This window comes from Mandrillus leucophaeus, unplaced genomic scaffold (assembly GCF_000951045.1).
Source record: "Mandrillus leucophaeus isolate KB7577 unplaced genomic scaffold, Mleu.le_1.0 Scaffold876, whole genome shotgun sequence".
NCBI lineage: Eukaryota > Metazoa > Chordata > Mammalia > Primates > Cercopithecidae > Mandrillus > Mandrillus leucophaeus.
The window spans coordinates 200,377-214,163 of NW_012109541.1; the positions used below are offsets into that span (position 1 = coordinate 200,377).

At 35.8% G+C, this 13,787-nt stretch overlaps 1 long non-coding RNA gene across 1 annotated transcript in view; it reads right to left on the minus strand.

Moving 5' to 3' along the window:
• Positions 1–245: 245 nt before the first annotated feature.
• The window catches only part of LOC105531253, a 29,880-nt gene continuing 16,338 nt past the window's right edge, over positions 246–13,787 (minus strand). Inside the window, exons 3-4 of the long non-coding RNA XR_001004766.1 lie at positions 7,150–7,219; positions 246–959 (exon numbers count right to left, since the gene is read on the minus strand). This is a non-coding gene — a long non-coding RNA (uncharacterized LOC105531253). The remainder of the gene's footprint in view (positions 960–7,149; positions 7,220–13,787) is intronic.

Genomic DNA, 13,787 nt, shown 5'->3' on the forward strand with positions numbered 1-13,787 from the left:
AGCAGTGGTTAAAAATAATAAAACCAGAGCAGAGAGAGAGGGAGATAGAGAGCAAAATAGAGAAAATGGTTGAAAATCACATTCTGGAGGTGGCCAGTGACAGTTCGGCATAGAATAGTTTGGAAATATATTTTAATGTATACATGAAACTAATTCGAAGCAGAAAAGTCATAAAATCCAATTTACCTTTGAAAAGATTTACTCTGATGACTGTGTAAAAAATAAGAGGAGCAAGAATCAAATTAGGATCATAGAGGAGTTTATTACAATAGTCTTAGCAAGCAATGTTGAGTTTTTGAACTAACATGTTAGTGTAAAAATTCTTCACAAATTGTTGAATTTAGGGGTTCTTTGTGTTAACAGTGTTTGCACATCAATTAGATATGGAGTAGGTAGGAAAGGAAAACAATCGATCTTGGCCTTATCAAAAAGGGGGATTGCCAGTGCCTAGATACAGGTAAGCACTGACACTCATGAGGCTTAGGCCTCAGGACTCCTCCCTTTTACAGACTCTTTCCAAGACTCTTGTCTGACCCTAAAAGTGCATTCATGTTGTTACATATTTTTTATACCTTCCAAAACTAAACTGATGGGTTCAGACTACCGTCTCTTTACCCTGGGTCACATCACTCCTAAGGTCAAATGGCATTGCAGTAGTTGTAGACATTTCTGGATCCAGCTAACAGGAAGTTGCGCTGGGGATTGCGGTAAATTGTTAAACATGATTCCTAATAAATCACTCCTTTTTTTGTCCAAATCCCTTTGCAATGTAACTCTACTGCTCCCTCCGTCAAGAAGTAGGGTCTATTTCTGCACCCCTTGAACCAGTCTGGTCTTGTGACTTGCTTTCATCAATAGAATGTTGCAGAAGTGAAGTCTTAAAGCCCTGTTTGGAGAAAACATATACTTCTACTTTGAGTATTGGAATCCAGTCTCCACAAAAAGAGGTCCAGGCTAGCCTGGGGAGACAGAGAACGTGTGGAGAAAACGATCATAGTGAACGGACTACCATATGGAGAGTGAAGTCACATGGAAGAGAACCACATTGCCCCAGTTTGACAGTAACAGCAAAGCCCCGTTTATTGAGAATGAAGCAATCTCTTAGCCCTAATCAAGTCACCTCAGCTGACATCACATAGAGTAGAGACAAGTCATCCCCACTGAGCCACAAATATCCAACCAACAAAACTATAAGCAATAAAATGTCTACTGTTTTAATAATGTGGGACTTTTTTTTCTTGCATAGCTGTAGATAACTTGTATAGGATAATTTAGTTTGATTTCAGTAGAGTGTATTAATGTGGTCTGTAGTCTCTTTAATATATGGTTAGGTTGTTGCTTTCTCTCCATGTGTGGGACTGGGCTACAGGAATAGTCATGCCTCCCATTGTGCTGACTGTCCTGGCATCATGACACCAACGTACAGGGCCAGAGATGCTACAACAAAATGAATCTGTCCTATGATGTCTGGCACCCAAAGTATGTGAGCATTGGATGAAAAACAATACAGAAATGTACAGGGCCAGAAAAACTATGAGGAAAATTCTTCCCAGAATTAGCTGTGTAAAATTCTAAGTGAAGGATAGGTTCTTATCAATAATTGATCAAAATGGAAGTTATTAAAAAATACAAATTATCCATTTGCCATTTAATTTGTATGAGACTTACACACAATGAAATTTACCAGAAATGTGTGCTTCTTGGGCACAAACCTATATCAAAAGAACATAAAGTAAGTATATTTGAGAAGGATCATGCTCAACAAACACTTCGCAGATATTTTTTCTATGAGACCCACAGCTTCTAAATATGACAACAATTTTGAAAATTTTTATGACATCATCAACGACTACTCTGAAGCTAAAGTAAACTTTCTAAACTGTCAGGTATTTGAATTTTATTTTAGTTTATTTTTATGGTTAATTTTTTAAAGAAAGGATTATGCTAGAGACAAGAAAGAATATCATTTTATTGTTTCTATAGAAAATATTATAAATTGTGTAATATGGAGAAATGACCATAAATGTGTGGCCAAAAGTAGGAAAAAAAATTGTACAGACATGGTTGAAGCACTTGATTCTTTCAAATATTATGTTATTTTCTGGATTTTCTGATTTTGCAGTTCTTCACCTTTTAAAATTTTGTAATTTATTATTGTGATGTCTCATTTTAAAGAAATAGTTAGGCCAGGCATGGTGGCTCACACCTGTAATCCCAGTACTTTGGGAGGCCGAGGCAGGTGGATCACCTGAGGTCGAGAGTTCGAGACCAGGCTGGCCAACATGACAAAACCCCATCTCTACTAAAAACACACACAAAAAAGTTAGACAGGCATGGTGGTGGGCACCTTGAATCCCAGCTACTTGGGAGGCTGAGGCAGGAGAATTGCTTGAACCGGGAGGTGGAGGTTGCAGTGAGCTGAGGTCTCCCCACTGCACTCCAGCCTGGGTGACAAAGAGAGACTGTCTCAAAAAAAAAGGAAAAAAGAAAAAAGAAATAGTTATGTGGCAACCTAATTTTGAATTTATTTTTTCCTAATTTTTCCTAACAAAAGCTGTCTAAATAGTATAAATTTCAAGCCTCAAAAAGTCAGGCTATAACCTTGGTGGTGCCATTTACCATAATTAGAACACTGAATTTAATATTGAAGGTATAAAAAGGCTTTGGAAATTGTAATTTGCTACCTAAGCATGAAGTCTTGCCATCTTTATGTTTCCTTTCCAAAAAGCACTGAATGCATCCCCAGTGTCTAATTGTGTAAAACAGCTGAGACGTCACTGCTTTCCAATCTCTTCAAGGACAAGTGCTCATCTCGGCCCATCTTGGACCCCACTTTAGAACCCAGGGGAACCGGTAAGTGTTCTAGGCTACACAATAGAAAGGGAAATATACAAACAGGGCTGAGGATATCTTGGGACACAGCAGCCATCAACATTTTAGGATGACCGACAAGCAATAGTCAAGGAGCTCCCACTGGGCAACCTTCTCAGCTCTGAAGAGAAGAGCCAGCGCATATCCCCAGCCCTGCTGTGACATGGTGCTCACCTGGTGGTCAGTAGGTGGTCTGAGGCATTGGCTCCATTCCCTCATTGTTTTTTGCTTCTAGCAGTAATAGTTGCTATACAGCCTGTCAATTAAGACATTGCTCCCCTACACCTCTAATTATTATTTCTTTTTCTTTTTTCTTTTCTTTTCTTTTTTTTTTTTTTGAGACAAAATCTGGTTCTGTCACTCAGGGTGGAGTGCAGTGGTGGGATCTCAGCTCACTGCAGCCTCCGTCTCCCGGGTTCAAGTGATTCTCCTGCCTCAGCCTCCTAGTAGCTGTGACTACAGGAGCTCACTACCACGCCAGCTAATTTTCGTATTTTTAGTGGAGACGGGGTTTTGCCATGTTGGCCAGGCTTGTCTTGAATTCCTGGCCTCAAGTGATCCATCCACCTCAGCCTCCCAAAGTGCTGGGATTACAGGCGTGAGCCACCACGCCCAGCCACCTCCAATTATTTCTGATGAATGCTTCAAGATCCTCTTTGGAAGCTTGAAAACAAAAGAAAAAAAAAAAAAACCAACCACCAGCCAACCAATGACAAAAACTTGCTCTTTGTTTTCTTGCTAATTTATAATTCTCCTGGAGCCAATGTGAAAAGAGAAAAGTCATGTATAAAAGTAAGCACAAATAATAACATATCAACAAATACTCACATGTACCCCACAAATATATAAAATGTTAGGTATCAATAAAATAAAATAATCAGTATTCAAAGCTATTTCAGAGTCAGAAATGCATCTCACCAATTATATATATCTATAAACATCACAAATAATAGGATAATTGGGCATGTCCAGGATCATATTAGAGAAGCAATGTGCTCCCAGCTTTGAAAGATCAAATTCTTCACCCACTTGCAGATGATATAATTTTAACATCCAATTCCCCTGTCTCCGTTGTTCAGCTCCTCCAGGACTGTGAACAGATTTCCTCAGTTTTTGGTTTCAGTATTCCTCCACTGGGATATCTGTCTCGGTTTATAAACATATTCAGATCTCTTCAATAATTTAAAAAAGAATACTTCCCTGAATCCCTGTTCAATATTAACTAACTGAAACCTACAGGGTAATGAATCTGTTTTTAAAAAAAGAAAGATAAAGAAAATATCTGAGTTTTCTGTACTATTATATGAACTTGAAAGGCAAAGAGTTAGATGACATTTTCACATAATGTGTATATTGTTAGATTAAGTATGATTTATGTGTTTAAAATTAAACCATTTCTTAAGTTTTATACACAGTATTAGAAGTGTTTCCTACTTTATGGTATAAATCTGGATATCCATATGTAAGTTGACAGCATTTGAGGCTTCTTTTTATAAAACTGGTAAGATCTTGCCCATCTGAACTATGTAGTTGGTCATTTCTTTGAAGCATTTACCTATTGTCTGAAAGCAACTAAAAATGTAGGTTTGTTTAGGATATGAAAACTAAGTTACCCTGTGGCCCCAAAACCACATTAGATACTGATTAATTACTTATATTCAACTGAAACACTGACTTACACTAAAAACCTTAGGTCCTATATGTCCTATGCCTAACCTACTCAGTACAATGTGACACAAATTCAACTTGATTTCCTATACTTCTTATGCCAAAATAAAGCTATTTCTTTATTAAAACTAAACATAATGAATGCTATTAAGGTGGCAGCTTCATATTCTCATAAGGTTTTCCTGCTCAAACTAATCTTTAAAGGTTTGACCAGTGATACTATATAAGTGGGTTTGCATCCACATGTGTAATGCCTATATTTCTACCAAATCACTTACAATGTCCAGATGGACATATTTGTCTAAGTTAGCCAAACTGTGGCAATGCCTTTTATATGCCAGATAAAATCTGTTAAAATTTGTATCTTTTCCTATGAGCTTGGGTTTTTAATTTTAAAACAAAGATTTTAAAATACTGAAACCTACAAGATGGATTTTAAGTTATTAAAATTATCAATAAATCATAATATTAATCATGCTAATACACATTATTTATTACAATCTGGTGATAATTTAAGAGAAAAAAAACAATATCTCCTTTCTCAGTGAACATCAAATAAGAGGGTGGTTGTGATAGTTACAATTTTGTCTTCATTTATCTTTGTAGAATAAACTTTTGGAGAATGAGCTATCATTAGGAAGACTTTCACTTTATATTTTTGTCAGTTTCCATATTTTGCTATAAAGTACCAGAAACTTGAAACTTTCAAATAAATTTCAATTTCTGAAAATATCAACACATTAATTATGACTTTTCAGGTCAGCTTTCTGGTTCTAAGTCTTTTTTTTTCATTGGTATAGTCCAGTTTCTTTTTCTTAGTTATGCAGGAATTATAATATGGGTCTTCTGTCAGAGCTCTACAGCTCCTAAAGCAAGGTATCACATATCTCCAAGACTGCCGAACAATGGAAGCAAAAAAATAAAAAATGAAAAAGTAAAAAACCATGAATTTTGCAGGCATTTATGAGAATATTTATTCAAGAACATATAGTACACAGAAATAGTGTGGAAGTCCAATATTTTATTGAGTTCTCTTTTCCATGATGTGACTTTTTTTTTCTATTCAGACTTATGAAAGTATAACTGCATTACAGCAGCCTTGGTTTCAGCAATATTCCATAGCTTAACAGTCCATCCTTCAGTTACTCATTGTGATGAAAAGGTCACTTGAATCTGCCAATATAGTTCATCTCTGCTTCAGCTTACATTAAGAGAAATATGTCTCAGAATAAGCCTAAACCCATATAATAGATACTTCTGTACCTATAGGCAAGATATCTAGGAGGAGGACATGTGATCAAGTAGAAAGTACACCCCTATCAATGAATTGTACACAATTATCACACGTAGATCTACATAGCCTACCTTTTATGACATACTCACTTTATCACCACAGTTCTGTAGTTCTTTAAGCAATGTTAAAAGCATTCTGTTCTTATTTTTGTTTTTTTCTGTTTTGTTAGAAAACATGTCTTTCTTTCATGTCCTTGACGAAATTTCAGTGTTTAAATATATGCACATTCACACCATCTTCTAGATTTGTTAGATTTTCAAAACACATGAAGATGAGACTAGATTCCAAACTTTGGTCAGATAAGCAAGAGAAACTAAGGCGAAAGTAAAGGAACAGAAACCTCGTTCAAATCCCAACACCTCTACCAGCTCCTCCAAGTTTACATTAAACCTCCAGAAAGGTGTGTAGGGTGATAAACATACTTCTAAAAAAAATCTTAATGCTCAAGAAAAGCTGATACACAATAACTGCTATCATAGTTCCACTCAGAGAATCTTCTGTCTTTATTTAAAGCATGCTATTTCCTTCTTTCGGAGTTTAGAAGCAATAATAAAGAAAAAGTAAAATGTTTTCCCCCTTATTTAATTACAATCAAATGAAGTTATTGCTTTTCCTATGAACCAAGAATCAAGATATTGGAATGAAAATAAAAACTAATTTGACAAAAGAGACTACACAAAATCACTTTGTTAATTTAAAAAAAATTAAATTCACACCTCAGTCACAGAGATCTACTGGGAAATGTGCATCTCGCTTAATTAGTCTTGGTAAAATCTAAATATCATCAGCTTATTTTGTGAATGTAGTCAGCTGATACTCAGATTGGAAGCTTAGGAGAAACTGCTACATTGTCCAGTACAAACATGTCATTCACTGAGCTGGACCCAAACTTCCCGCTGTGTCCTTCCCCCAGTTCAAAATCCCCCTAGAGTTTCCAAAAAACAGTGTTAATAAGATAGGTCCTTTCACCAACCCACACTCATAACTAAATTAGAATATAACAATGCTTAGCAGAAATGGATATTTTCCCCTATAATTAGCAGGGAGAAAAAATATTTTGCATGAGCGTGTGCTTTGTCTTAAGTTTTGAACGAAAGGGTGGGGGAATAGCTTGATTCTAGTTACCATCAGGACCATTCTTCAGAATTAAGATCCTAGTATTACAGAGTTGGAAGCCTCCTGCAGAGGTCATCAAGCCCACCCTCCTCCCTATTAATCAAGGGGAAGCCCAACATATGCTCCAGCGTGCACTATGATTTGTAATTTGAAGTTGACAGGGTATAGAGTTCTCGGAAACGATGAATAAATTACCTTACCATTTTCTGTCTTAGTATCACCATCTCTAAAATGAGGACAAGAGTAACTATTTCAAAGAGCCATAGCAAACTGATGTGAAATTCACAGAAGAAAAGTCATATTGATAAATTAATGTAAAAGATTAGTTTGTGACTAATAACCTCAGATAGAAAAGAATACATGCTTAAAAAGGACGAAACATAGGTAGCTTAGTTTTCAAAAACAAAGGAACTAAATTTGAAAAATTAAAAATAACATGCAATAGAGAATATATGGAAATAGTCTCCCTGATATTTTATAATATTTCTTGATCCATCTCTGAATTGCTTTTTGTGTCATCTTTATGCCTCTAATTTCAGAATATTCAGCAGAATAATAGGTCTCCTGTTGTAGATTCAATGTTAAAAATAGCATTAACATTGTAGAGATTTGGAGGGTGGTATTGAGAATATTGATTAGCCAATAATTAGCATGTTCCTAGAAAGGAGCGTGGTTCTGAATCGAACAGAGCATCCCTTTAAAAATGATGTACTGATACTTAATCAAGTTATGCAGCTTCCTTCCTCCCCTCAAAAAACAAAACAAAACAAAACAGTAGCTGAGTTATCCCTTGCTGGTCAGCATCAAAGCTGACAGAGTGACCCCAGAGCAAGAAGATCTGCTTCCGATTCTCTGGGTTCCCTGCCCAAGGGGGGGAGGAGCAGCTCTCAGGCAGACTGGAATGGGAAAGATCTTTTCAGATTTACACTCCTTCCTCAATGACAGTTGAAGCCATTTGGGGCTCAATATTGCAGCGTTAACTCCAGCCACTAAAGTACATCAAAACGGAAAAAAAAAAAAAAATGGCAGGAATGCCATGTCTTTGCATCACATTTTCAAAAGCAAGGGGGAAGAGCCCTGTAACCTCTGAGAATGCGGGTAATACGAGGTAATAGGCAAGTAAGGCAAAAATACTACTATCTTCCTTCCCTCAGCATCCAGAAAAGATGATTACTGTAATAACCATCATATTTTGCTATTCATTAAACATTGTAAAACTCTGTAAGATCTGGAAAATGTGGATATCAACTCCTTAAGTAGCTGTGCTATCTAAGTGTCACAGTAACTAACCTTCTCTAGTTTCTCATCTTGTGAAAGAGTTTACCTGCTAGAACACAGTAACTATAGGGATGCCTTTCCCTGCCTCACTCAAAAAAAGTACTATTCAACACATTATATATTTTTAATTTGTCTCATCGTTTTTTGTCTGTTTGTTTGTTTGTTTGTTTTGAGACGGAGTCTCGCTCTGTCGCCCAGGCTGGAGTGCAGTGGCCGGATCTCAGCTCACTGCAAGCTCCGTCTCCCGGGTTTACACCATTCTCCTGCCTCAGCTTCCCAAGTAGCTGGGAATACAGTCGCCCGCCACCTCGCCCGGCTAGTTTTTTTTTTTTTTTTTTTTTTTTTTTTTGTATTTTTTAGTAGAGACAGGGTTTCACCGTGTTAGCCAGGATGCTCTCGATCTCCTGACCTCGTGATCCGCCCGTCTCGGCCTCCCAAAGTGCTGGGATTACAGGCTTGAGCCACCGCGCCCGGCCCATAGTTTTTATTTATATCTAAACTTTTCTATTTGGTCAAATAAAGAATGAGGGAGTACATGAAATAACCCTAATTCCAAGGTGACCAGAGTAGTGACCCATGAACAAACGGATTCATACACAGAAACTTTTGAATTAAAAATTCACCATATAATTCTGGGTCAACACATGCATGTGTGTGGTCACTCACTATCACTACCCCTCACCCAGGAAGGCATCACTGATCAGTATAGAATATGCTTCATTTAGAGCTCTCCCCTTCCCTCCACACTCACCCTCACCTAAAGGCCTTGTGGTTTTTCAGTTTTTTTCTCAGCATGTCACTCTGGGTAATTACTAACCATTTCCAAAATGAGGAAAAACAAATGTGGACCCTCACGAAGCTTCTTGATCTCAAGGGCACTTGGGCCAGATGAAATCTAAGAGGTTCTTTACATCTTTCAAAAGAATCATCAGTGTTTCCTGTTCTGTAGAAATTTCTCTCTTCTAATTTCCTTTGAATAAAATGCTGTCCAACTGCATTAGTTATCTAGAGGTTGCCATAACAAAGCAGGATAGAGTGGATGCCTTAACCAACCAAAACATATTTCCTTGAAGTTCTGGAGGATGGAAGTCCAAGATTAAGATGTTGGCAGGATTGGTGTCTTCAGGGGGCTCTCTTCTGGGCTTGTACTTAGCCATCTTCTTCCGGTGTCTTCACATGCTCTTTGTCCATGTCTGTGTTCAATTTTCTGTTTCTTATATGAACACCAGCCATACTGGATTAATCTCCACCCTAAAGACCTTATTTTAACTTAATTACCCCTTATCTTATCAAAGACCTTATCTTCAAATACAGTCACATTCTGAGGTACTGAAGGTTAGGACTTCAACACATGAATTTGGGGGAACAAAACTCAGCCCATAATATGCACATTACTTAAAACTGAGTTATTCTTTAAAAATAAGCCAAATTCCACAACATTATGAGGCATTTGCCTTTATATTTCAAATAATAATATATTTACATTGATATATTTCAACTGCAATTTTTCAGTCATCTGTATCATCATGGTATGGCATCTATGGTAAATTGTGTATTTAAGTACTTGTACTGTTCTTTTCCTTGTGTGATATTTAAAGACAAAGTTAAGGTTTGCAATTGTCTTTCCTAGCTGATTCAAATTCCTATATGATGATGACCTCTGACCTTGAATTTCTGCCTCTAAAGTTTCTCCTTTCTTCCTGTTGTTCTAAACTTTCCATGTATCCAGTTTCAGGATAATTTACATTCTTAGAAATCAATCTTCTGTCCTTTCTCTTTTTCCATTTTGATCTTATGCCTTGATACTTATCACTGTTACTAATAATCTCTCTTAAAATCATGTGTTCAGTAAGCAAAATTTTTTGGGCACATGGAATACTATTCCCCGAGAACTCAGTCTCAGTATCTATGTGTGTTCAGGTCTTCCTACATAACATTTCAATAGAAAAATCAGATTCCTTCTGACCTCAAAAAATGCTTATCTGCAATAAAAAAAAACTAGTTGCCGTTTAATAGTTGAAATGTGTTAAATGTATTTTGCTGCATACCTTCTGTAGCCTTTCAGCAGAATTTCATAAAAAGTTGAATTTGACGTTTTCCCCCCTAAGTTGATGAATTTCTTTAATTAGAGAAAAAAGAAAGAATGCATTTGGAAACACCCATAGAAGAACTCCCAAACTAGTGAAAAATCAAAGCTGTCATAATTGACGCAATGGAATAGACATATGCTGGGTATTTAAAATACCTAGCAATACCGGGGAGACTGAAAAATCAAAGATATAAAGCTCTCTCTTCTTCCTATTATTCAACAACATTAAACATTTCTTTAAATTCTTATTAACATGGAAGATCCAGACAAACCAATAATTTGGCAACTTGTAACAATGAATTAAATTTGTAGATAAAACCTAAAGCAAACCTTAAAATTAGACACTCTAAAAACATAGTTTAAAAGATCACATGACTGGTGTTGCAAAGCCTGTTTTGCTGTGCTGCTGCTTCTTAGAAACAATTTATTGTGTACCGAGTCAACTTAGTAGTATAAGATTTACAAATATGGAAGTATCTCAGACTGAAGTGTAGATACAGGTAGTTAATTCTAATATCTGCCCATTGAAAATCTCTTTAAAAAATGAATTCACTTAGGTTACTCTTACTCTTTGTTTTTTAGCAGAGAATCACTTATTAAAAGTTCATTCTTTCTATTTATGAAGTCATTTTTATACTTTCCTGACAACAATATCCAACACACATAAATGTACTAGAACCCTTGAGTATTTCCCAGAAAACCCAAAAATGCAGTCTTTCCCTGAGTCACCTTGTACTTGTGCTGACAGATTGACTCACAGTCAGACTTGATGCTTTCTGGTTTTTTGGCCAGACTTCCATCTGCACAACGGGTTGGGGTATAAGAATATCTCTGCCTTGGCCACTGTTGTTTTCAGCACAGTTTCACTTGTTCAGTGTCCTTTACTTAACCTTGATACAAAAACAGAAGTCAAACCTAGGCATTTGCCTTTTACCAACTAAAATTTTATTAAATATGTGCATTTGTGTCTGTGTGTGGAACTGGAAGAGGCTAGGAGCAATGCCAAAAGGAAAAGTTGCAACACAAGTTTGAACAGCAAGTGTCTTTGACTTATTGCTGTGATTATACTAATTGCTCATCTACTTGGTGGGAGGTTGCAGGAAGCTGTTTTGAAGTAATCAAGCTGAGATGGGCCCTTCTATTTATAATAGTTCTGCAAATTCTTATACCCCAAAATGATTTAATTACATTTTTCTTCTTTTAAAAATAGATTCATTCTCCCTTCTTCTCGCCATTTCCATTACTTCAATCCAGTAAAAAAAAAATTTGATACCTTCTTAGTTATTATATGAATAAGCATAAATTATCCTTTATTTCATAGATTTGAACAGGAAGCCCTCAATATTCATTATCGGACTTGAAGGGCAATACAAACCTTCTACAAAATAACAATAATTATTTAGGTAATCTCTTGTAGAGGGCAAATTTTATGCACATATCATTCTCGTGGAAGTAGTTCTGTGTTACGAGAAAAACAATGATGACCTTTGCTCAAAGCTTCAATCCATATTTATTTAGTAAATATTTTATTGCTCTGATGGGCATTATCATATCACTGTACAGCATCAGCAGACATAAGTCTTTGTTAGCACCGCATGTGGTCTTTCATACTTTATTTCAATTTATTCTGGGTAAGAATTTTTTAATAAAAATTCAAATGCTGATAAAAGATATTATTTTGGAACTCTTTAGGAGCCTAGATATTTCATGTGCTACTTTACCCTTCTATGCGCAGTTCTCTTTTGCTGTTTCATCCTGATAAACAAAGACTGCATCATTATCTGGTAAGAGCATGTAAAGAACCACTCAAACCCAAAGACCTCACCTGTGTTACTTCCTAATTCAATGGATTTGGATTTTTCTGAGCCATAGTTTACTTAGCAGTATACACTGGACATTAATATCTATTTTAGAGTTATTGTGAGATTAAGTAACTAGCAGCCATAACATATATGGCACAAAATAGAAACTAAAGTTTACAGTGACTTTCCTTGTCTTCAAAAATACCCACAAAATTGTATTGCCTGTTATATCTTTTAGTACCTTGGGCTTTAGGAACTATTTCTTATTCCCGTCTCTTGTTCATTCTCCTCTATCTTTAATTTGTCTTTAAATGTTAAGCAAGTATTAATATAACAAATGGTATGAAACCATTTTAAGAAAAGCCTACACACAAATATGTAATTAGAAGTTCATAAATTAAGGTGTGATGAATTACATAAAATGAGTCACAGGATTATTAAGTACTGAACCTGAGAGAAACCTGAGAAATAGCTGATCCAATCCTCTAGTTTTGCAGAAGAGGAAACCACAACCAGAGAAGTTAATTGATTTGCTTAGGGGGATATAGCTACAATTTTTTAATGTAAAGCACTCTTGTGCATTACAAATAATTTCACTTTTAGAATTTTACTTTCATATTGTGTTCAGAAAAAACTAATATTAAATAATCTATTTTTATGAACAATTATGTAAAGTTGAACATGATTATTTTTATATGTGTGGAGTTTTGTACATAAGGCATGGTTTTATCTTCACAATCATTTCTCAACTATACTGTAGTTTTGTGTGTGCATCATACTTCACATGCACACAAAGTTTAGCTCTACTCTGGGATTTTCGAATGGCTGTTCTAGGTGGAGATCCTGGAACACATCCGCATCTTAATGAGACTCAATATCTAAACCTGTATAACTTTAGACAGAATTCAACCTGATACCATTAAGGAAAGAACCACCAGAATAGATATTTCAACATCTTAATCAGTCTAGAATTGAAGCAAGACTTGAAGAAGGAAAAATCCTCCCCAATTAAACCTAGTCTTTGAAAAAGTGGTTAGATATTTCAGAAGATGAAAATAGCATCCATAATAAGTTATCTCAATTTAGGCAAGAATTAGGAAGAAAAGACAATTCTCAGTTCTTCTTCCTAAATTTATCTCTCCCATCTTCCCCATAAGGAGCCACATTCTTCCCATAGGGACACAGGTAACTACTTGACCACTTCTTCTTTCTGGCTATTTCCTGATGAGCTAGATGGAAAATTCACAGATTAATGCCAGCCTCTTCAAATAACTGTATATGATGAAAAGGAAACACTGGCATGGTTTGCCCATGTGGCAGGTTTTTAATATTTATGCAAAAACATGTACTGGAAAGAGAAAACAGATATGGGAAATTAAGATGTATCATTCATATAAAAATACAATTTTGTCTATTCATGACCATTGTGTGTGATATTTAATTGCTTTTCAGAATAATTGCGTATCAAATCATCTAAATCTGATAACACATGTTTGGTCAATAATGGCTCTTCATGTAGCTTATTGAATTTTTGCCCAGATGGCACTGGTTGAGGCCCAGGAAAGCTCTAAGTTTAAAAGAAATTGAGGAGCAAAAAAGAATAAAAATTAGGCACAAGCCTTTTAAAATTTATGTTTATCATAAGTTCATTATTTTGCCATTTGGATAA